Source organism: Ranitomeya imitator, chromosome 1 (genome assembly GCF_032444005.1).
Source record: "Ranitomeya imitator isolate aRanImi1 chromosome 1, aRanImi1.pri, whole genome shotgun sequence".
Lineage (NCBI taxonomy): Eukaryota > Metazoa > Chordata > Amphibia > Anura > Dendrobatidae > Ranitomeya > Ranitomeya imitator.
The window spans coordinates 901,112,164-901,137,182 of record NC_091282.1 but is presented as its reverse complement, the minus strand read 5'-3'; the positions used below and the strand labels follow the sequence as shown (position 1 = coordinate 901,137,182).

The 25,019-nt window shown below is 38.8% G+C and overlaps 1 protein-coding gene across 4 annotated transcripts in view; it reads right to left on the bottom strand.

Annotated features, from left to right (window-relative positions):
* ARHGAP24 (Rho GTPase activating protein 24) overlaps positions 1-25,019 on the bottom strand; it is an 896,906-nt gene that overhangs the window by 212,840 nt on the left and 659,047 nt on the right. Inside the window, exon 1 of one of the 4 annotated variants that reach the window (XM_069743320.1) lies at positions 12,209-12,752. The exons of the other annotated variants lie outside the window; for them this stretch is intronic. The gene's annotated coding sequence lies outside the window, so the exon portion shown is untranslated. Of the gene's footprint in view, positions 1-12,208; positions 12,753-25,019 lie in introns of those variants that run through there. 4 annotated transcript variants of the gene reach the window in all.

Below are 25,019 nucleotides of genomic sequence, written 5' to 3'. Positions count from 1 at the left end.
CACGGGTCTGGATTTATACTTAACATTTCCTACAAACAGTACATACTTAATGAAGTTCACTGTCATTGTGCTAATACTACTACTGTTAATAATGATATAATGTAGTACTGTTAATATTAATTATAACATCACTAATAAAAATAACAATACTATCAGTAAAAACATTGGCACTGTGGTTGTACTGAAAAAAATGATTTACATGAAACATTCAATAGCCATATGCCATATCAACAAGCCATCTTATCACAATGGAAACACGTTTTGTTCTTTCACGTTTTTTCAAGGACAAACATTTGATAAATCAAAAACTCTCAAAAATTATGAAATGTTGTTACCTAGCAACACAGAATCCATCCGAAAATGAACAGTACAATGGGCCATGCACTCATGTCATAGCTGAAAAGATCAAAAGATGCCTTAAACAAGGTGCAGAATGTAATATTTAATAAATATTTAATACAACTTAAAGGGGCACTTTGGGGAAATTAAAATGTATTTACATCACTATAACAACTATAAAGGCTCAGGCTCATATTTAAATTACAACTTTGAATTGATATTTCATATCCTTGTTATAAATACCCACTTTGACTCTTATACAGTTTGTGAATGGTACCCCTCCCTTCTGGGACACTACGTCACAGATCAATGGGTGTGGTTCACTTTTTGCTCTTTATGTAAGCCAGCCCCCTGACACTTTTCCTTCAGTCAAAAATCAGGAGGTATGGCTTGCTCCTTTCCCTGACTAAGAATCATTCTTGTTTTCTTATTTTCTTTGCAACTGCACCTGTGCCTGATTTTTCACAGCTTATATGTCCCATTCATAGCTTCTCTTCATACTGCCTGATATTTCACATACAAGCTGTGAAGCTCCTGGTAGGGAGCACAGAACAAAATATGTCCACCACTCCTTTGTGGGTCATTTGCACTAAAGCTGTTCCATCTAGCATGTCCACATGGATATTCCCTCTATGAACCCTGCTTATACAGGTACTATACAGATGATCAGGTTTTTAAATACATCAGATAGGGATTATATACATTAGTTAGGACTGCTCTATATGGGTATACCTTGATGATTGGTGGAGCAGCTTAGTATACATTTTTTTGCAAAAAATGTATCTACTAAATACCCTGATTTTTTCCATCTTTTGACTAGCACTTGCTTATTACTGTGAATTTTTTACAACAGAGTATTTTTGACCTCACTGTGCTCTTTTGTGTCTTCAAGTTTCTTGGTGGTGTGTGAACAGGTTCCTACAGACTTGTTCAATGTGCAAGTAGCCCATGTGTTTCTGGTTCATTAGAACAATCCATCTCATAGTCTATTAATAAAAATAACCAGAAAAAATTCAATAAATTAAATCAGTAAGATAACCACTATTAAAACAGATATACTCCAAAATGCAACTATACAAAAAAACACAAGGAGTTAGAAAATACCCATGTAAAATATATTAGTATTTTATTATTTATTTATAAATAATCAAATTCAAAACATTGCTATAAAAATTGAAAAAATGGACAACAGTAATCGCAGTGAAGACCACAAACAAAAAGTCTGACACTAATTCAAATGCATAGGAAATCGGGAATACAGAGACCATAATACGCTCCATAATTAAATAATATTATACTATAGATGTATCCAAATAACAACACTATCACAGTACTAGGAAAATGAGATAACTATAATACTATGGGTTTAATTAGAATAAAAAAAACGTATTGCTATCACGACTGTGGCACCATAAACACTCAAAATATATATATATATATATATATATATATATATATATATAAAATAAATCTAGCACTGAAAAGACGATCTCACCCAAATCAGTCCTTAGAAGTAGTCAGACCAAGCAGCCCCGATGCGCGTTTCGCGTGGGCTTTCTCAAGGGGCTGTGCCTAGTCTATTGACTGCTCTCACTTGCACGGTTGTCCTTCCTCCCATATTCAATCATGGGTTTTTGGCCCTCTCTGCAACTTGTTTGTGCTGCTGAACTCACTCCTACCTCACATGGTCTACTCCAGTGTTCATTCCACGCTCCCTGACATGTCACATACAAGCTGTGAAAGAGTAAGCAGGGAGCACAGAATGAGCCATCACAGAACCTATTGTATACTGGTATGCATAGTTCTGTGCTTCTAGCCTGAAGGTTTGGAAGGAAGCTATATGTGTGACATAAAAACTTTGAAAAATCAAGCACCAGGGGGAGTGAGGAAGAAGAGTGGAACACAAGCCTTGAATGTGCAATAATGATGCTTCGTCAGGGGGCTGAATTGCATAAGAAGCTGGAAGCAAGCCATGCCCCCAATCTGTTATGTAGCACCCTAGAAGGGAAGGAGAGCACTGAGAATCGCAGATAGTAGTTATAAAAAGCACATGAAATAGAAAATGAAAACAGTAATACAATGTGAATATTTAAACTTTTTTATTTTATACTAATTAAATAACTTTATGCACATTGCCAGTGTACCTAGACATGTGTGGAGAAAACAAATCACTCCATTGAAATGTACAAAACATCTGTTTGCTTTAATTTACAAATCTGCAGATCACAATAGTAAGAATGGCCATGCTGTTCTCATAGTCGTCTTATGTTTAGAGATTCAATGGCTTTTTCCTCATATGTTCCCGGCAGTGTGGAAAATGGCTGAGGATGACCTTCGCTTGTCAAATCAGACCCTAGAATTCCCATGCTCTTAGTGTCTGAGAATACCATTAGTCATCTTAAATGAAATCCTAGGTCTTTTCCCACAGCCTTGGGGCAGCATGAGGAAAAGAGTATTTTGCCATCAAAAGCCACAATACGAAAACCTTGTAACTTAATCTCATGGGTCCAAATGCAAATCTCCACTAGAGCCCTTTACTATCTAGGGTCTTTGTTCCCTTCCCAACATGTGATGTAGTAGTACACCACACATCGTGTGCCAGTGTAGGGAGCAAGCTCAGGAGATGAGCCGTCACCTTGTCTAGGAAATGTCGTTTGTCACATAACCAGCTTCTTCCTTTTACACCAACAACTAGCGCTTGCTCTGATTGATGCTGTCTAAAAATCTAAATGCGCTGGTAAATCACTGAAAGAGGCGCTAAAATAGCACAACAGGCTCGCCTTGGTCCCCTATGACGATATAGTGAGATGCTGATGTGTGTTCATGGTGAAGGATCCTGTGGAAGGGGTCCCATCATACTCCTCCGGTGTAACCAAGCCTGTGGCTGAGCTTTATAGAGGTACATCATTTTAACTACATATTTCGATAAAGTAGTATTGCAGTATATAGACGATGCAATCAAATAATGACAGGTTCGAGTCACCTAAAGAGACTAAGAAATAAAGAAATGAAATAAATTTTTAAAAATATAACAAAATATACCATATTTTTTATCATGGTTGTAAAAGTGCAATCTATAAAATGAATGAACCTTTTTGCTTTTCGTCTGTACCTTCATAGAAAAATGCAAAATGGTGTCATAAAAATATCAGTTTTGATCATCAGGCCCTAACACAGGTCCTTTGATTGAAAACTAAAAATGTTAGAGGTCTCAAAATATGGCAACTTAAGACAATTTTTTTTCAGTGCCCAAAATGTTTTAATCAATTAAACCAACAAAAACCTATATATGATGGGTATCATGATATTCCTAGTGACTTGGGAAATCATCTTGCCAGGTAATTTCTACTGCACACTAAGTACAGTAAAACAAAATGTGGAATTGCTCTTTTTTGTCATCTTTTCTGCTAATTTTATGATAAAATGAACGATGTATTTCAGAACTACAACTCGTCCCGCAAAGAACAAGCTCTCATATGACATATGGCAGAAAAATAAAAAAGCTACGTCTTTCTTTAGCAGGGGAAGAACAAGTGGTGGCACAAAAATGGCAGGACTCAAGTGCGACTGCAAGCCCTGAACTCACTTTAGTTTCATGTGTGCTGCTCTCCAGTCATCTATCTATAAAGTAACTCAAAAATATGACAGAACCAATCAAACCATCAAAATGGGTGCAAGCCTTAGGCCCATTAGACAAAAAAGATCACCAAAGATACTCATTCAAAAAAAGTCAAGAAGGGGAATAATTTTGGAGTATGACATAAAAAGGTAATATAATTGGTAAGTATTAAGTATGTGAAATTATGTCACACTACGGACTAAGTGGGATTAGTGATTGCTAAAAAACTGGATAGTTGGTAAATAATGACTGAAGAAAAGAATGAGCAAACCAACCATAAGAGCCAACAATAAACAATAAAAGAGAAAAAATAGCATATGGACGGCACTGCCCCAACTAAATCCATAATCTTCAGGAAAGCCGGTACTAAAAAGCTATATCATGTCAGCAACAGCCATGGCGAAAAAGATATCGGGTGCAAAACCATAAATAACATATGTGTCCCAGGTAGCAAAAGAAAAAAGCAGGATGCACTCACCAATCTTCAAAGTAGCAAATTTTATTGAGTCTTCACAATTAAAACTTCATGGCCGGGGGAGAAGAAAAGGAGCTCGTCCACCACTCTGCCCTCACTCATGCAGACCCGTTGAAGCGCAAGGACCACGCGAAACGGCCGTCGTCTCCCCTGTTCGCACGAGCTCTTTTTCTTCTCCCCCGGTCATGAAGTTTGAATTGTGAAGACTCAATAAAATTTGCTACTTTGAAGATTGGTGAGTGCATCCTGCTTTTATCTTTTGCTACCAATAAACACAAGTATATCGCCCATCCTGATGCACATTTCGTAATAGCCTTTGTCAGGGAGTGACTATAGGCTACAATCGAAACGTGCGTCGGGTGCGTGTTACTCAGCCGAGAGTCTTCCGATTATTCTTCTATTGCAGTGACTGTAGCCCGCATTACCTTTTGACCCATATCAATATTGTATAGCAGGCACATGTGGTAATGACACACACATATATATATATATATATATATATATATATATATATATCCTATATTATATACAGTTTTGCACAAGTATTGGCATTATACCATTTTGATACATTATCTTTTATAAATCTTGGTTGTGCACCCCTGTATCTTTGTACCTTCCCTTGCTGCCTTCCTATATATTTTTATTTTTGGCATACTTTTGTTTATTCTGGGCTGTTATGGTCGGTTTGCTCGTTCTACTCTGCATTCATCCAAAAAATAGGCAGAATTCCTATCTTCACAGGTGAGAAAGTTAAGTTTTCCACAAAGTCCTAAAAAATAAAAATAGCAAATGAAAAAATATATTGAAGCACATTACTTAGTATTATTTAGTGCTGGATAAAATACCAAAATGGATGTCAGGGTCAATAGAATAAATGAGTGAATACGAATATAAGTTGTTTTTTTTTTAATCCAGATTTTGTAGAACAATTTGCACGTTGCTGATGAAAATTGCATTGACATTTTCCTGCTGTGAATTAGTACAGAATGAGCACAGCGACTGTAGAACAACTAATCAATATGAGAGTGTAAAAAGTATTACTCAGCACGCTGCTATCACACAATGGGCTTTACAAGGGATCCTCAGAAAGAAGAAAATTGCATTTATTGTGCACCGTCCGTGTGTACCTGACGCTGTATGCTACCCTTGGCTATTACAGACATAATGTTTTAAAAGGACAAGGTGTAAAGAGTAATCTCCCTCACACACCTGTTCCCCTTTAAAAGTCAGTGTTCTCAAAACCTAAAAACAGAGAAAACGCATCCTCATCCACTACCCAACAAGTTGGAGCTACTTTTAGTACACATACCTGTCTAATTTGCTCACTATTCTGATTAACATGTCATCCACTCGTTTAACTGGGCTATTCCTTCATCAGCATTCTGCCAGCACTATAGGTGCTGAATCTCCCTTTCCCACACACATTTCCCTAGCCATTGTAATATTGCTTGCCTGCTCTCACCTCCACTTCTGTTACTCGTCTCAACATCATCCATCTTCATCATTATAGTCAATGGACTCGTTGGCACATACACTACCGTTCAAAAGTTTAGGGTCACTTAGAAATTTCCTATTGTTAATGTGGTAAATGACTATTCTAGCTGCAAACGTCTGGTTTGTAATGCAATATCTTCATAGGTGTATAGTGGCCCACTTCCAACAACCATCACTCCAGTGTTCTTATGGTACTTTGTGTTTTCTAACAGGACAATGACCCAAAGCACACCTCCAAATTATGCAAGAACTATTTAGGGAAGAAGCAGGCGGCTGGTATTCTATCTGTAATGGAGTGGCCAGCGCAGTCACCAGATCTCAACCCCATTGAGCTGTTGTAGGAGCAGCTTGACCATATGGTATGCAGAAAGTGCCCATCAAGCCCAACCAACTTGTGGGAGGGGCTTCTGGAAGCATGGGGTGAAATTTCTCCTGATTACCTCAGCAAATTAACTGATAGAACGCCAAATAGAATGCCAAAGGTCTGCAATGCTGTAATTACTGCAAAGGGAGCATTCTTTGACGAAAGCAAAAGTTGAAGGAGAAAATTATTATTTCAAATAAAAATCTTTTTTTCGAACCTTGTCAATGTCTGGACTAGATTTTCAATTCATTTGGCAACTCATTTGATTAATAAAAGTATGAGTTTTCATGGAAAAGACAAAATTGTCTGGGTGACCCTAACTTTTGAACGGTAGTGTACGTACAGATCCTGTTTTGTGCCGGGGAGGTGTTCAGACGTAAGACCCAACAGGGCCACTGAACATAGCAGCCTTAGACATTGTGTAGGCCATCAGATGAGCCTACATTTGTTGAAATGACAGTGACTATTTTTCTACTGTACTTTCACAGCATTTTAAAGAGCAATTGCAAAGACACATTACATTTATTTCACCAAATTTGTCGGACACATATAGTAAGTTTACAACTGAGCTGTAGATACAAATAAAGCAATATTTGTTAATCAAAACAACCTGAAAAGCTGCTCTACTTTTTAATTAAGGTACAATTGAGCAATAAAAAATGACCACATATTGTAGCTTACGTGCAGCACAATCCGAAATGTTGGATGCATCATTGTGTGCATTGTGTACAAATAACCCAGTTATCAGACCTAATAGAGGTGGCTGGCTGAGGACTGCCTTGTAGAATAATGCCTGTAAAGCGCTGCGGAATATGATGGCGCTATATAAATAATTAATCATAAATAATAAAATTAAAAATGTCATTGGGCTAATAGTCTTTTAGAACATGAACGCTATCACCACATTCTAGAAGTACAATTCTAAAAGTCAATCTCTACCCCTTGCCACATGCTTTAGGTCGAATAACAAGCCAAACCAGAAGCCCCATTTGAAGACACATGTCTCGTCTCAGGGAATCTGCCCATGGTTTGGCTGGGTGAGAAGCTCTTTAGACTATGCTCACACGTTGCTTTTTTGCTGTGTTTTTTTCTGCAGGCAAAACTTGCTCTCTTGGCAGTAAAGAAGCTGCTTACAAAAAGCACGTTATTCTGCAGTTTTTGCTGCGTTTTTATTGTCCCTTATGCATGTTGAGAAAGTTTAGTGCCCCCCTAAAAAACATGATGCAGCTGCCTGAGGTTATTGCACCAAACACAGCATGACCTGATACCTGCGTTTTTTGCGGCGTTTTTGCACTTACCCATTGCTTTCTATGGGTGAAGAAATGCTGAAAGGACGCTGAAAAAAGTGACATGCCGCTGTTTTAAAAAACGCAGCAGTTTTCCAATTCCGTCAGGAAAAAAACAACATGTGGGCATGAGATTTCTGAAATCTCAAAGATTTTGCTGGTACTGTAAAAACACAGCTTAAAATTTGCATAAAAAAATGCAGCAAAAATGCAACAATGAACATAGCCTGAGGGTTAAAGTTTCTCCTTCTGGAGAGCGCCAAGTTAGTGTAGGGAGATTTACAGTGAGACTATGATTAAGACCTCACGGTCGAAACGCGTCGGTCACTAGCCATCCTGGGCTTCCTAGTGTATCCACTACATGTCCTTTTAATGTTTCTGTAGTAAACTTGAAGTTTTATTTCCTGACCACGCTGGAGAACCTTTTTCACAAGATTTACAGTGTAGGACACGCAATATGTGTCATTGTCATTTTATGGCATTGTCAGTATTTGAAATCGGTGAGAAGACATCGAAGGAGAAAGCAAAGGTGGATTATCCAGACAGCAGTTTTGAAGAAGAAGCCACGGAAGAAGATGTGGCAGAAATCTAGATGGGAGATGAAGAGCGCGCATATAAGAACTTGTTGACTAGAGATTGAAAAGATTGAAAAAACAGTACACTATGAAAATGTTTTGGAAATGAAGGAAGCAGAGTTGAATAAGGCTTGGATGTGTGGGATGAAGGACAAGGTGGAGGTAGCAGACGACCTGTAAGGGGAAGATGTATGGTTAATAACTCTGAATAATTGCTCTGGATATTATTAAGTTTGATAGGGGAAATATGATGCATTTAGTTTTGTGGAGATTATGGAAGTGGAAGAAGAAAAATGGTATTGCGGATAGTCAGCCTTATAGGCAATCTATTTACAATGTACAAATATATGAGGGGACAGAGACCTTTCTAATGATCTTTTTACATCTAGGCATGTGATGGTGACAAGGGGGCATTCTCTACATCTGGAGGAAAGAAGGTTTAACCATAATCACATACACGGATTCTTTACTGTAAGAGCAGTGAGACTATTGAACTCTCTGCCACATGTTGTTGCAATGAGTGATTCCCTACTAAAATTCATGGAGGCCTGGATGTCTTTCTTGAAAAATATAATATTACAGGTTATGGGCACTAGTTTCTGTGATAGGACGTTGATCCAGGGAACTAGTCTGATTGAACTCTTCCTCTATATTAATATAGAACTATTAATTTCTGCTTTCCTCTGTACCATCATGATAGGCTATAGGTTGAACTTGATGGACTTAGGTTCACCTTCACCCTTAAAACTATGAAACCACGACTCTGTATGGCAGGGAGATCAATTTGAGTGTCAAGAGCATAAAGTAGAGTAGTAATCCTGGTCGGTAAAAAACAATCTCAAGGATAGAAGAACATGACTATCCTGTGACACCAGTGGTGCCATGCTGCCATCCTGACTTCGTCCTTGTTTAGTTCCATGCTATAGCTACTATTCATTGTGCCAAGATTTCCCTAGAGAGAAGTACATGGACAAGCAAAAAGTTTCTTCCCTTCTGTTTTGCACATTATTAACCCCTTTCATTGCCCTTTAGTAAGCAATTTACATTGAACAAAGCGATGGCCATGACATCATTAATGTGTCAGACACTTCAGCTTCTTGTGTGAAAACTCCATTAGTTTTTGCAGAACAGAATCTATCTTTGGCTGCAGAATCACAGATTGGAGATATTTACAGGAGGTGTAAGAGGAAATGCTGCAGACGCTGCACTCCTAGCACATACATAGAATTATAAATCAATGGACGCTGCATGCCGCGGAGCCATTACCGTAGGATGTTCCTCAACGTGTACATCAGCTTCAAGATTTGGGAATGTCCTCGAGCTCTACATAACATGACGAAGATCACAAAGTCTCTTCTCATCCTAAATTATTTGATAATGTATATAAAGTCATTTTCTTTTCCACAGCATATGCCTCTTGATTTACACTTCTAAGTGTAGCGCCAGAGACTGATACCTAAAAGAGGTTTCCTAGAATCTGATCCATAGGGAGACGGCCATAATCTGCATAAATAGGAACATATACAATTTCAAGCACATCCGGTATGTCATGAAATGTATTAAGTTGTGGCCATGCTATGTCTATATACAGGAGCCAAGACTGCGATGGATACTGCAGTGTTTTACTGTAAGATAGAATTATCTCAGGTTACATTTCCTAATATATTTATTACTCGTCATTATCACATAGTGATCCGGGAACCAGGTGCCTCGGCTGTAGCCCTACAGCCATGCAACAAGCGGATCACGATGCTTCGGGTTCTTCCTCCTTATACTGTACATATACGATTAGCTAAATATACATTCCTGGGTCTGATACTACATAGATCTAGAAAATATGACATTTAACTCTTTTAGGTTTAGTTTGATACAAAACACAGCAGTGGATACAAAAGAAAGGAGAAATCATTTATTTGTATGCACTCTTTAGACTTCAGGATAACAAAACAGCATCAACAACTGTGCAAAAATAAACTGCGGGTCATTTGAGCATGGTGACAACTAATGCAGTATATGAACCTGCAGTCCTATGCAAAACTCCTGATAACTCATTATGGAATATCACAATAACTTCTATCTGTTGATAAACTCAGTCATACTACATGGTAGCTCTGCTGCATCGGACAGATTGTTATATGGGACCTGCAAAGAAATTTGTCATTGATCCATTCTTTTCAACATTGTGATATTTCACTGAATTAAAAATATGTCATTAGGTTTATCTGCAGTCTCATCTATCCCATAACTATCTATCTATATCTCTATCTATCATCTAGCTACATCTCTATCTATTCTCTATTTATCTACCTATTATCCTAGATCTATTTATCTATCTATTATGTAGCTATCTATCTATCTATCTATCTATCTATCTATCTATTATCCATCTATCCATATATCTGTCTGTTATCTATCTATCTGTCTACCTATCATCTATTTATCTACCTTTCGATCTATTATCTATCTATTATCTATCTGTTATCTATCTATCTATCTACATCTCTATCTATCATCTAGCTACATCTCTATCTATTCTCTATTTATCTACCTATTATCCCAGATCTATTTATCTATCTATTATGTAGCTATCTATCTATTATCTATCTATTATCTATCTATCTGTTTATCTTATCTATTATCCATCTATCCATATATCTGTCTGTTATCTATCTATCTGTCTATCTATCATCTATTTATCTACCTATCGATCTATTATCTATCTATTATCTATCGATCTGTTATCTATCTATCTATCTATCTATCTTTCTATCTAAATTATCTATCTATCATCTATCTATCCATATATTATCTATCTATCTATCTATCTATCTATCTATCTATCTATCATCTATTTATCTACGGTATCTATTATCTATCTATTTATCTATCTATTATCTATCCATCTATCTATCATCTATATATCTTATCATCTATAATTATCTATCTATCTATTTATCTATCTACCCCATATATATCCATCTATCTATCTATTATCTATCCATCTATCTATCCATCTATCCAACTATCTATCTATCTATCTATCTATCTATCTATCTATCTATCTATCTATCTATCTATCATCTATCATCTATCTGTTATCTATCTATCTATCTATCTATCTATCTATCTATCTATCTATCTATCTATCTATCTATCTATCTATCTATCTATCTATCATCTATCATCTGTTATCTATCCAGCTATCTATCATCTATCTATTATCTTTCTATCTATCTATTTATTATCTATCTATCTATCTATCCACATCCTGGACTGAAACGTCGCACATGGGCCAATAAATCACTTTCTTTTTTCCTATTGGAGTGCTTCATTTTTTTCTCATGTGGCGGTCTCTTAATTTTTGCCAGAGCTGTATTATCTATCTATGTACATATCTATCTATAAATCTTTATATCCATCTATATAGCTATACAGACTGTAGGAACAATGGTGGGGGCAATGGAAGTTCATGGCATATTATATTTCTCTTTCTCAAAGCCTATCTATCTATCGATCTATCTATCCCATATCTGTCTCTCTCTCTCTCTAGATCTATCTATTTATCCCATATCTATCTATCTATCTATCTATCTATCTATCTAATATCTATCTATGTATCTGGGGGGGAGGGGGGGCTTCATTTCACATTAGCTAAATAGCAGCCAGCAGTCCACATTGATGGGTAAATTACAATGATTGCTGGAGAATGACTGCAGTGGTCTTTAAAGTTCACCCCAAACAACATCTTTCCACCCACGTGCCACCCAGATTTCTATTGATTTCCACATCTTCACCCACAGGACATTTTCTACTACAAATACCAGCTGTCACATACCAGGACAAGTTTCCAGGGACACAAAGTATCTCAGTCACTCATACAACAAGCTCTTATGCTGAGAACATGAGAAAATACATAAGAAAATCTAAACAATAAGGAGACATGGCGGTACATTCCACGCAGTATTCTAATTCAGGCAGATAGTAATTAGCTAGTGGGGGCAAAACTGCGTAGACCGAGCCGGGGAGAAGCCAGACAAGCTGGCGGAGAAAACTCACCAGTGTGGATGCTTTCACGAGCCCAGTGGATACTTCCCGTCCACTCGCAGTCCGGTCGTCACTGCTTTGATAAGCTTGCTATGAGAGCGCCCTGCATCTGTCTCCCGTGTGACTGTGGCTCACTGCACTTTCTCCCATTACTCCATCACCCTGGAATGGCTCTGACACATCCTCTCCGCACTCAGGTATGAGGTGTCCTCGCTTTAACAGGGTCACATATAGAAGAGAACAGAGCGGGATGTAAAGCGAATGAGAAAGTCAGCAGCATGCGAAGAGACGGAGAGGAATGCTTCCCTACAGCAACTGCTTATTCCCAAACACGGCGATCTGCTGCGTGCAAGAAAGCTCCAGGAAGCCGAGGTTACAAGGGGGAATTGCATTCGGTAATAAAGACAACCGTGTCCATCCAGAAGACGCACGCAGAAAATATCCACCCGTTCTGGGAGAGGCAGAAACCGCACAGAAATTTACACAAGCAAATCCTCAACGTGCGCACATAGCCTTGAGTTCAGAGGTGAAGGCTTGGATGTTTCATTGCAGAAGCAGTCAGATTAGTAAAGACATGGAAATGACTTCACGAATTCTCCTTTGATTTCTTTTTTTAACTTTTCATGAATAAGGCTGAGCAGTGTGCGAGCTGGGCAGGAAATTCCTGGACAAATGTCAGAACAATACCTTCAGTGGCTTCAAGCCCTTATACAAAGTCAGGGAGCAGGGAAGTGCAAGCCTAGCAATTATCATGCAAATGTGGAAGTATGATCATGTCTGGACAACTGCTGATGAAATGCACGAAGCTCTCACGAGTGGGTGACCATGTGTTGTCAGAGGGTAATGGCAGGAGATGTATTCTCTGCTTGACGTACATGAGTGCCCTTACATCAGTATCTTTGTAGTCAGATATCTAGTGTTCAGGAGAGCGACTGTCTCTGTATGTATTATAGTAGTGTTATTTACACATGTATCACCTAAAAATGCGCCGTACACGAAAATATATGAGTTGCCTGTCACTTTATGTTAAATTAATATCATAAATAGTGGACCCTCAGACCCTCATTGTAGCTGAGCTATGGGTCTGAGAGTCTCAGAAGGTGATTGACAACCTTATCTAGAAGTCTGTCAGTTCAATGTCCCATGGAGTCAGCTTGTAATTAACAGTCTTCCTTCACCTCTAGTAGATGTAAATGCCCGAAAATGATGCACGTCAGAGTGCACGTTCGCTCTGTCAGCACAATGGTGACACAAAACTCACTTTAGCTAACCAATAAAAAACACCAAGACATAGTAATATTCTTTGGACTAAAAATTGACCGTGAAGCTTCATTAAGAGTTTCATAAATGATTTTAATAAATAACCGTAATATTATAAATAAATAACACCAAATATTTCATCCACCCAGCAGGGCTGGGCAATTTTCCCACTAACAAAACTTCACGACAAAATTTATACAATGAACATAAAAAGAGGAAGGGTGGGTGGGTGCTTCACTCTTCTGCAGCTCCTGTAGAATGACCAGCTGCTCAGGTAGAGCCAGCTATTTATAGAGACAATTCTTCCCGCTCTTTTTATTTGAACCAATGAAAATAGAGATAAAAGAACCACTGAAAAACTGGTTTAAACTGGAACAACCTGCTCGCGTCATACACAGCTTACTGAAATTAGCCCTTTGTAAAATAGAAACCTCAAAAAGACCCATTGCAATAATAAATAAAATGAAGGGTTCGTGTCACCATGAGACCCCCATTTTAATTCTTATGTTGGGGCTTCCATTACAGTCTATGGCGCATATGTCCAAATCCCATTTTGCAAGGGGTTCAGACATAAGCCCTTTCGGGGCCACTGAACGGGTGCCAAAACACAATGTAAAAGCACACTTACTCCAACCTCAGCCACCTATTTGAGATAGTCATCCTAAGGCCATGTGCACACGCTGAGTATTTGAAGACTTTTTTTTTTACCTCAGTATCTGTAAGCCAAAACCAGGAGTAGGTGAAATACAGAAATGGTGATGGGTTTCTGTTATACTTTTCCTCTGATTGTTCCACTCCTGGTTTTGGCTTACAGATTCTGAGGTAAAATACTTACCAAATACTCAACTTGTGCACATAGTCTAAAAATCAATGAAAAGATCAGATACTGACTTAACACTGGCAAAAGTTTTCTTCCCTTCTAACAGAGTTAACCCCTTAACATCCAATGACGTTCAGTGTCCATCATTGGACGCCTTCCCCTTTAGGTGCAGGCTCCGGCGATGAGCCTGATCTGATCAGCTGACATGTGCCCCTAAAAGTTGCGGGTGGAATTGCAATCTACCCGCGGCTATTAACATGTTAAATGCTGCTATCAAACTCTGACAGCGGCATGTAACTTGCACGATGCACGCGCAGGAAGCACGTCATTACCTCTTCCCATCTGCGGCCGTGTCACATGACCGCGGGTCATCGATGGGTTAGCATGGCAACCCGGGGTCAGCATGAGACCCCTGTGGTTGTCATAGCTGGATAGGTATGAGCGCCGCCATGCAGTCTGCGCTTAGAGCAAGTGAGCGTTTCTGCTACATAGAGCAGAGCAGCAGCCCTGTTCTATGTACAAGCGATTGGATGATCGCAGCTTCTAGTCTCACATGGAGACTATTGAAGCAAGTAAAAAGTAAAAAAAAAGTTTTAAAAAATATTTAAAAAATTAAAAAATATAAAAGTTTAAATCATCCCCTTTCGCCCCATTTAAAATAAAACAAAAATACACACATATTTGGTATCGCCGAATTCACAATTGCCCGATCTATGAATGTGTAAAAATAATTAATCCAATCTTTAAATAGCATAGCAAGAAAAAAAATCAAAACGCCAGAATTATGTTTTTTGGTAACTGCAATGTTGCAATAAAATGCAATAATCGGCGATCAAAAGATTGTATCTGCACCAAAATGGTATCAACAAAAATGTCAGATCAGCGCGCAAACAATAAGCCCTCGCCTGGCCACAGATCCTGAAAAATGGAGACACTACGGGTCTCAGAAAATGGCAAAAATTTTTTTCCAAACTTTGGATTTTTTTTACCACATAAATAAAAAAGAACCTAGACATGTTTGGTCTATGAACTCACAATGACCTGGAGAATCATAATGGCAGGTCAGTTGTAGCATTTGGTGACCATGGTAAGAAAAAAATCCCCAAAAATGTTGTGGAATTGCACTTTTTTTGCAATTTCACCGTACTTGGAATTTTTTTCCCCATTTTTGAGTACATGATATGGTAAAACCATTGATGTCTTTCAGAAGTAGTATAAACAAGTCCTCACAATGCCATATTGTTGGAAAAATAAAAAAGTTATGGCTCTGGGAAGAAGAGGAGCGAAAAACGGAATCGCAAAAACAAGAAAGGGCTCCGTCATGAACAGGTTACTCACTCAGCATACATTTCCTAATTTGGACTCAAGGCTCAATCAAACTTGATCGCGATCACTGGGGAAAACTTAAGATAGATGCTATCACCCCAGTGATAATTCGTTATCTCTCATGCCAGTAATGCCTGCTTCCATACTTTGACCATACCTATTAGAAGATTTTCAGTAGACCTGTGAGCCTAGGTGAATTAGATTTACCCCCCCCCCCTATTTTTTGAAAAAACAGCTGTGAGGTCAGACCTGCAATCAAATTTGAGTTTTTATTCTATTTATTCTATTATTCTGAATCATAAGCCAAAATTTGCAATTTCCTGACAACCTAAAATGGATAGCAAAATATTTCTTAGTGCTTATTTAAGAAGCAAATACTCTGCAACTGCAGATCTATTAAGTAAACAGCATGATAAACTTTTCTTCCATCTTAAGATAAATATTACCAGGACTGAATATACAGTATATATGTATGTGGGTCAAATATGCAAGTGTAGAATTGTATATACCATGATGTGAATGAGATGTAAACACCAAATCCTATATATTCAGTGTAATTCTTGTGTGGCTAACATGAGTATGCAGAAAATAAATTAGCCACCCATGATTCCTCCTTACTTCGAGAGAATCCGCAGCTCTTCCGCCATGTTTCTGCAGTCAATTCTTATATTCCCCAAAGCATACCTGGAATTTTTGTGGGGGACATTACCCAATCAATGCTGTCAGGGCGCTATGTAGGCGCACACTATTGAGAATAGACTTAGTAGCACCCAGTTTTTCACTTATTCATTATTCACAGAACACTAGGAGGAATAACAGAGGAAAACATAATCCAGCATTGTTCTCTCATTGGCAATGTATGCATCTAGTAAAACAGACATTTCGGGAGAGCTAATATTTTGAAAGTACTGGTTCTCGAAGGCAAAAATCCAACTGGTAAAACCAAAGAAATGAGCCAGAAAACATGTTGGTATAAGTGCAATGTGTAGGGGCTCGTTCACACTGTGACCATTAATAGACCGAGCATAAGATAAAGACAAAATGAGCAAGTACCCTGTAGTGAGTAAGTAATAGTAATAGTGAATGAAAATAATATAGGGTACTTCGTTAACACTATTTTGATCAAAAGAGCATAAAAGACATCCCACCGCGACAAGGATGGTCCCTAAGTCTTGTAGCTCACCTTGCTAAATCCAACTGATGGAGGGAGTCTTATAGGTTATACTCCCTGGGAAAAGGAATAAAATGTGGTGCCTTAAGTAGAGCTCATATGTATAGAATAGCTATGAGTTTTCTATTGATAATTTTTAGATAGACAGTGATTTTCTGAAAACTACACTAAGCAGCCCGGTGAGTGACAAATTGCTAGAATCAGAGTATCTGTCTCTACATTATGCTGCTCCTAGGTTAGGTGAGAATAACCTGGTGACACATTCCCTTTAAAAACCCACAATGGCTCTCTCCAGCATCCCCATGCCATGCTCTGCTTGAATGACAAGTCCCTTCCTATTTGTGTATAGAAGTGACCTGGCAATGACGCTGAACCCAGTAGGAAGAAGATGGAGAAGGCAATAGAATAGACTTCTCTTCCCGTGTCCACGGTCTCAGAAGCCAAACATAGCTTTCCGTAATGAGGGAGCCTGTCTGTATTTCATGTTGCCTGGGGTTCCTTTAACCCCTTTCTGCCAGCTGACGGAATAGTACATCAGCTGGCAGATCCCCTGCTTTGAGGTGGGCTCCGGCGGTGAGCCCACCTCAAAGCCGCGACATGTCAGCTATTTTGTACAGCTGATATGTGCGTGCAATGAGCGTGAGTGAAATCACGATCCGCCCGTGCCCATTAACTCGTTAAATGCCGCCGTCAAGCGCTGACAGCGGCATTTAACTAGCGCTCCCGGCCGCGCGGCCGGAGTTGCTCGTGCCGCTGACCCCCGTCACATGATCGGGGGTCAGCGGTGCATTGACATAACAACCAGAGGTCTCCTTGAGACCTCTATGGTTGTTGATGGCCGATTGCTTTGAGCGCCACCCTGTGGTCGGCGTTCAAAGTACACCTGCACTTCTGCTACATAGAGGTGATCTGTACTTCACCTTTATGTAACAGGCAATCGTGTAGTGCATGCTTCTAGCCTGCTATGGAGGCTATTGAAGCATGCCAAAATTAAAAAAATAGTGTTTAAAAATATACAAAAAATAAAAAATATATATAAAAGTTCAAATCACCCCCCTTTCGCCCCAATCAAAATAAAACTATTTTTTTTAAAAATCAAACACACATATTTGGTATCGCCGCGTTCAGAATCGCCCGATCTATCAATAAAAACAAAGGATTAACCTGACTGCTAAATGGCATAGCGAGAAAAATATCAAACTGTCAAAATTACGATTTTTTGGTCGCCGCGACATTGCATTAAAATGCAATAACGGGCGATCAAAAGAACGTGTCTACACCAAAATGGTATCATTAAAAATGCCAGCACGGCACACAAAAAATAAGCCCTCACCTGACCCCAGATCACGAAAAATGGAGATGCTACGGGTATCGGAAAATTGCGCAATTTTTTTTTTTTACCAAACTTTGGAATTTTTTTTCACCACTTAGATAAAAAATAACCTAGACATGTTAGGTGTCTATGAACTCGTAATGACCTGGAGAATCATAATGGCAGGTTAGTTTTTGCATATGGTGAACCTAGCCAAAAAGCCAAACAAAAAACCAGTGTGAGATTGCACTTTTTTTGCAATTTCTTCACACTTGGAATTATTTTCCTATTTTCTGTTACATGGCATGGTAAAACCAATGGTATCGTTCAAAAGTACATCTCGTCCCGCAAAAAATAAGCCCTCACATGGCCATATTGACGAAAAAATAAAAACGTTATGGCTTTGGGAAGGAGGGGAGCGAAAAACGAAAATGAAAAACGGAAAAGGCTCCGGGGTGAAAGGGTTAAGTGTAGGATAGTAGATGATGATAATGAGTCAGAGAAAAGGACAATGGTGTACAGAGCAGTGGATGGACTTAGATGACTCCACTGACGAAATAACAGTAGACTAACTTATAGAATACAACTCAAATTACAATGGCAAGCAGAGGTAACCATTAGCACATAAAAGCTACCGCCAGATATAGCAGCGATTTTCAGTTGCTTCATCCTTACATTTCAAGGGCCATAACTTTTTTATCCTTCCAGTGAAGTCTTGGTTATTTGCAAAATACGACGGCCAATGATCGCATCGAAGTTATCTCTGATCTTAGCTATTGCTGCAGATTGTCAATTGTTATATACAGCTGACAACGGCTACCTATGGAGTGGGATTAGCTCCTAAATCTGCCCTAAACATGACCTGTGTCCCATGCTATAAAAATATATAAATATATATCTATGGTGGATGGCACTCAGGACCTAAAGAGAATGAAGACAAGAATCTAATGCTTATTCACATATTTATGCTAAACACATTTTTAAGATTTTTTTCTCCTAATTTTCTATAATGATTAGATGATGGGCCATCCATCTCCATCCACTCTCTGTATATTGACCACTGCATGAAGCTTGCCTTGAAAACTCTCACGAACACTGTTGTTTCCCAATGCCAATACGGTTGCTGTAAAGCATATGTTTGAGATAAGATTGCTGCCCTCATAATTATGTACAGAAAGCTAGATATAAAATCTACAGAAAACAAAAATAGGTTAAAAAAAGAAAATAACAATATCTAGTATTATTTGTAATAACATTTAGATGATATATTGCCTGTATAGTCATCTTCTGAGAAGCTAGGCTGCTCTGCCTTTACAGTTAAGTCATGGACAACTAGGAGTTTTAGACTGCTGAGCTTCTTACCGGGATTGTAATCCGAAAGAAAAACAAAGAGGTCGGAGGTGCAAAATAGAATAACAGTTTTGTCATCACATGGGACTATCCGAGCAAAGGGGAAGCCCTAACAATACTGTATCCTCCTTTCCTGATTGCAGGCAGTCAAATGGGTCAGGAAACATATCATAGACTTTGCTGGTACAGTGGATGTAAAAAGTGAAATCCTGCTTAAAAGGCAATGTACACATCCATAGACACAGTGACGATATTAGAAGTAACACAGAACCAATGATTTCTTGGATAGCACCACTCTAGCCTTTTGTTTCAACGCTAGAATGGTGCTACTAATCTAAGTTTCCTGACCGTAGTATTATACCTACCATCTGCCATGTTCATCTGTTATACGTGCCTGCGCCGCCATCTTGTGACCGCCACTTCTGACTGACCGAAAGTTAGTGGTAATGATCACAAGCTCTCAATGTAAGTGCATGAGAGCCTCGCTCACACAGGAGAGATCTGGCAGGTCACAAACTGCTGTAGACCGATCAAAGAGGTGCCTATAAAAGATGATGAAGTCGGCGGCTGGTAAGTAAAAGACAAGGCAATGGGAACTTAGATTAGGAGCGCCACCTCAGTGCTGCAATAAAAAAAAATTGGCGTGGTGCTTTAACATAGCAGGAAAAGAAAATACAGTTTTACAGCTTCTTGTCTTTCTGTAACAATTAGATATGGGAGGGACATTTCCTAGCACAGCAGTGAATCTGGAAACACTCCACAGAGCATCTTGTCTCCGGCCGCCCTGTTACCTTTATTTACATTTAATTTAAAATCCTATTTATTGTGTTGGAAATAATTGTCAGGAGACGTCTGACGTGAGTTGGCTAAATAAAGCTACTGCTGAATATAGAAGCCTCACTATTTCCCTTCACTCCTGCACTTCATATCATTTTACCATATTCATATGATGTAATGTGTAAAGAATATGAAGATGCAAATAGCCTCTCGAGGGAAGAACAGGACTAGAATTCTAGTGTCACCTATTGGATGCACAAAAAAGTCAATATCAACCCTTTAACGGGTCTTTCCACAAAATTTAGGGTAAGAAGCCAAACCTGAAACTCCATTTGCAGACATGCATATTGAAGTGTTGATGAGGTGCAAACACGTGTGTAAACAAGAAAAAACTTAGGAAAATTCCGCCTCCTAAAATTCCACTATTTATTTTTTAAAAATTGGAAACATGAATCCACAGCACAAAGCAACGCGTTTCGAACCCACGCAACTGTTCTTTGTCAGAGCTTCATGATAATAAATACCAGTAAAGCTTTATATAGAAAGATGCCCAATGGTTACATAGCTGTCACATGTTAAAACCAACATGATTGGCTAAAAGAGCCAAAAACCACATACAAATGTTTAAATAGAAAACATAAAACTCAACAAAAAACAGTTTCAGGAAACATTCCATACTATCAGTAGTGAAACATGATAGCAAGGGCAAGGGTTATAAATCCAGAAAGTCTTTCTTGTTAAAAGGCGTCTTTTGGCATCTCCTCCCCTCCATGGGTTAATGACCCTTTCAATACATACAAAACTTGGCATTTTGCACAAGGAGAAACGTCCTTCCTAAGAATATGAAATTAATATAAAGTATATCATGAATGTTCATGAGGCACATCACTTTCCATAATCATGTAATTATTTTTACAAGCATTGCGTTTCTTAAAATTGCCTAATTTTTATGGCACATGCTCATCTTGGTCATGTAATGTCCTCCAGTGAGGAACTAACAACTTGGTAGAAACTGATGAAGAATGATTAAACAAAGCTGGGACAGGATGAGTATTGAACACTGAGGTTGGACAGATTCTGCTGCCAGCATAGTAGAAGATCAATAAAACCCTAGGCAGTGAACCTCAACCTTTTCTTACCTTTAGAGCCACATTCTGCTCTGAGAGATGGTCACGAGCAACAATCTGTGTGAAGAAATCATAGAAGTCATATGACAACCAACCATGGATAGCTAGTCATGAAAAGGTTATCATCAGTAGTTAAATAGTTATTCTGGGTTTTCCAGGTTAATGTGGGTCATTGGGGGAGTATCTACTACTCTTTACTATTCTACAATCAGATGGCTGTTGTAAAACTTGGGCTAGTCATGTTCGCAAACTTAGACATTGACTTGCCCTATGTGCAGCTACGTCTGAGTGTTCACATAGTGGACGGTTGCACAAACCATCTGCTTTTTCCATGCATTAGTTTAGCTTGTAAATCGGACCAAACTGCTACTTCTGTGATGTGCTTTGCACAGCACAAAGGCTAACTTTTGATAGTACATGGGCTGAAAATGAGTTTGAAAAACTATTAGAAATCATGGGCAGAATCAGCCTCCTGCTGTTGACAGCAGTCTCATTGTCTGCACGGGTTGGTATTGGCACGCACTTGATAAGCCATGGAAAAAGCACAAGTTCCTCCTTGTGCTCTTGGCTCTGTTGTGTGACTGCCTACGTGCCCTCACTGTGCTGCAATGCTGAGTTCACAGTGCTCATCAGGGGCAGAACCAGCTGCACGCTGAGGGAGGGTAGTCTCACCAGCAAGGAGGAGGAGGCAGCCTTAACCTCTTCATGGCTCCTCCTCCTCTACGTCCAACTACTGGCTGTCTGATTTGACACTAACAAGCTGAGGAAGCAGACAGCCGCGAGCCACACAGTAGAGGTTGGTATGATCACATACTGGGCTAGACATATCATTGGTTTAGCCACACATAGGCCCAAGAGGTAAGGGGGCCCATTTCCACATCTAAAGCAGATGAAATTGTACATTATGATGAGCTATTGGACTGCAAATAATTAATATGTTGTTCTTGCACAGGATCCCTTTTTAGTCTGTATCCACGAGATATTATAAAGTCAACCCCTTTTCAAATGCCTTGTGAGGGTATTTGGATACCAAGTACAGGGAAAAATCGCAGAGACAACCCTTTAAACAAAGTTTGTTTTCAAGCCTATGGTTTATTACTAGGATCCAATTACTAGAACCCCCTGTATCAATTGGTGTGAAATGGATACAGGTGACAGTTATATTAAAAAGTTTGGGCACCCCTATTAATCTTAAGCTTAATGTTTTATAAAAATAGTTTTTTTTGCAACAGCTATTTCAGTTTCATATATCTAATAACTGTTGGATACAGTAATTTTTCTGCCTTGAAATGAGGTTTATTGTACTAACAGAAAATGACATTAATATTTAGTACATCCTCCTTTTGCAAAAATAACAGCCTCTAGTCGCTTACTGTAGCTTTTAAGGAGTTCCTGGATCCTGGATGAAGGTATATTTGACCATTCCTCTTTACAAAACAATTCCAGTTCAGTTAAGTTTGATGGTTGCCGAGCATGGACAGCCCTCTTCAAATGATCCCACAGATGTTCAATGATATTCAGGTCTGGGGACTGGGATGGCCATTCCAGAACAGTGTAATTGTTCCTCTGCATGAATGCCTGAGTAGATTTGAAGCGGTGTTTTGGATCATTGTCTTGCTGAAAGATCCATCCCCTGCGTAACTTCATTATTGTCAAGAATCTGCTGATACTGAGAGGAATCCCTCAACTTTAACAAGATTCCAGGAGTCGGCATTGGCCACACAGCCCCAAAGCATGATGGAACCTCCACCAAATTTTACTGTGGGTAGCAAGTGTTTTTCTTGGAATGCTGTGTTTTTTGGCCGCCATGCATAACACCTTTTTGTATGACCAAACAACTCAATCTTGGTTTCATCAGTCCACAGGACCTTCTTCCAAAAAGAAATTGGCTTCTCCAAATGTGCTTTTGCATACCTCAGCTGACTCTGTTTGTGGCGTGCTTGCAGAAACGGCTTCTTTCGCATCACTCTCCCATACAGCTTCTCCTTGTGCAAAGTGCGTTGTATAGTTGACCGATGCACAGTGACACCATCTGCAGCAAGTTTATGCTGCAGCTCTCTGAATGTGGTCTGAGGATTGTCCTTGACTGATCTCACCATTCTTCTTCTCTGCCTTTCTGATGTTTTTTTTGGCCTGCCACTTCTGGCCTTAACAAGTACTGTACCTGTGTTCTTCCATTTCCTTACTATGTTCCTCACAGTGGAAATTGACAGGTTAAATCTCTGAGACAGCTTTTGGTATCCTTCCCCTGAACAACTATGTTGAATAATCTTTGTTTTCAGATCATTAGACAGTTGTTTTGAGGAGCCCATGATGCCACTCTTCAGAGGAGATTCAAACAGGAGAACAACTTGCAAGTGGCCACTTTAAGTAGCTTTTCTCATGATTGCATACACCTGGCTATGAAGTTCAAAGCTCAATGAGGTTAGAAAACCAAAAAAAGTGCTTTAGTAAGTCAGTAAAAAGTAGGTAGGAGTATTTAAAACAAGAAAATGATAAGGGTACCCATACTTATGCACCTGACAAATTTTGTTTGAATGCAGATTGCACATTTTCTGTTAGTACAATAAACCTCATTTCAAGGCAGAAACATTACTGTGTCCAACAGTTATTAGACATATGAAAGTGAAATAGCTGTTGCAAAAAAACAATTTTTATAAAATATTAATCTTAAGATTAATAGGGTTGCCCAAACTTTTTCATATAACTGTATTTTCCTGCGCAATGTCAGCCGTTAGCATTGCAGGTATTGCTACAAAGCTGGTAGTCGGTAGCACAGTATATAGTGAACGTCCATTTCTTTGTTCTAGTGATCAGTCAGTCTAAATAGTCAGCAAAAGCAATCCTGAGCCCCTGATATATAGCTAGAATAACAAAATAAATAGATAGAATATTCCTTTAAGGCTGGTCGGAGAATTAATAGTAATTATCCTCATAGATCAGGTGAAAGCTAGGATGCAAAAATAATGTATTATTCATGAACATCTGGTGAGATAAATTATAGACATGATATGTAAATGAGATTGGCATTAGAGGCTTGGTATGGTATGGTTGGAAGCACTCAAACCATGATATACTGTCGGAATGATGTGCAGCCAGAACTATGCTAGTCCCCTGCATCCCTACCCCCATACTTTTTTTTTCGAAAGCATTCTCTGGTTAACATTAACACTCATTTATAGTTATCAGAATGTCAGGAAATAATCAAAGCTTGCATCAGCGATGCAGAAGAGCATGGGCTCTGCAGAGTGGAGCCGCATACTCCTCAGGCCATGGTTGCACTGTGACCCATGCTGCCAGTAGTTCGAAGATAAATTGGCTTCAAAAATCTACACAAGCTAGAATTTCAACTGTAAAATGTGATTGAAAGACTAGTGTATATATTTGGTATAGCTGTGATTGCGCTGGCCCACAGAATAAAGTTAAAATGTCATTTTTACTGTACAGAGAATGCTGCAAACACAAACCTCAATAAACAATGGAGTAATTGCTGTTTTTTATGCCATGTCACAAAAATATTTTTCTTGCTTTTTAATGCACTAATGGCAAATTATATTATGCTATTGCAAAATACTGCATGTTTCATAAAAAAAAATGTTCATATGGATATGTAGATGGAAAAATTAAAAAAAGCTTTAGCTCTTTGATTGAAAAGAAGCTCTAAAACTACTACTGTATGA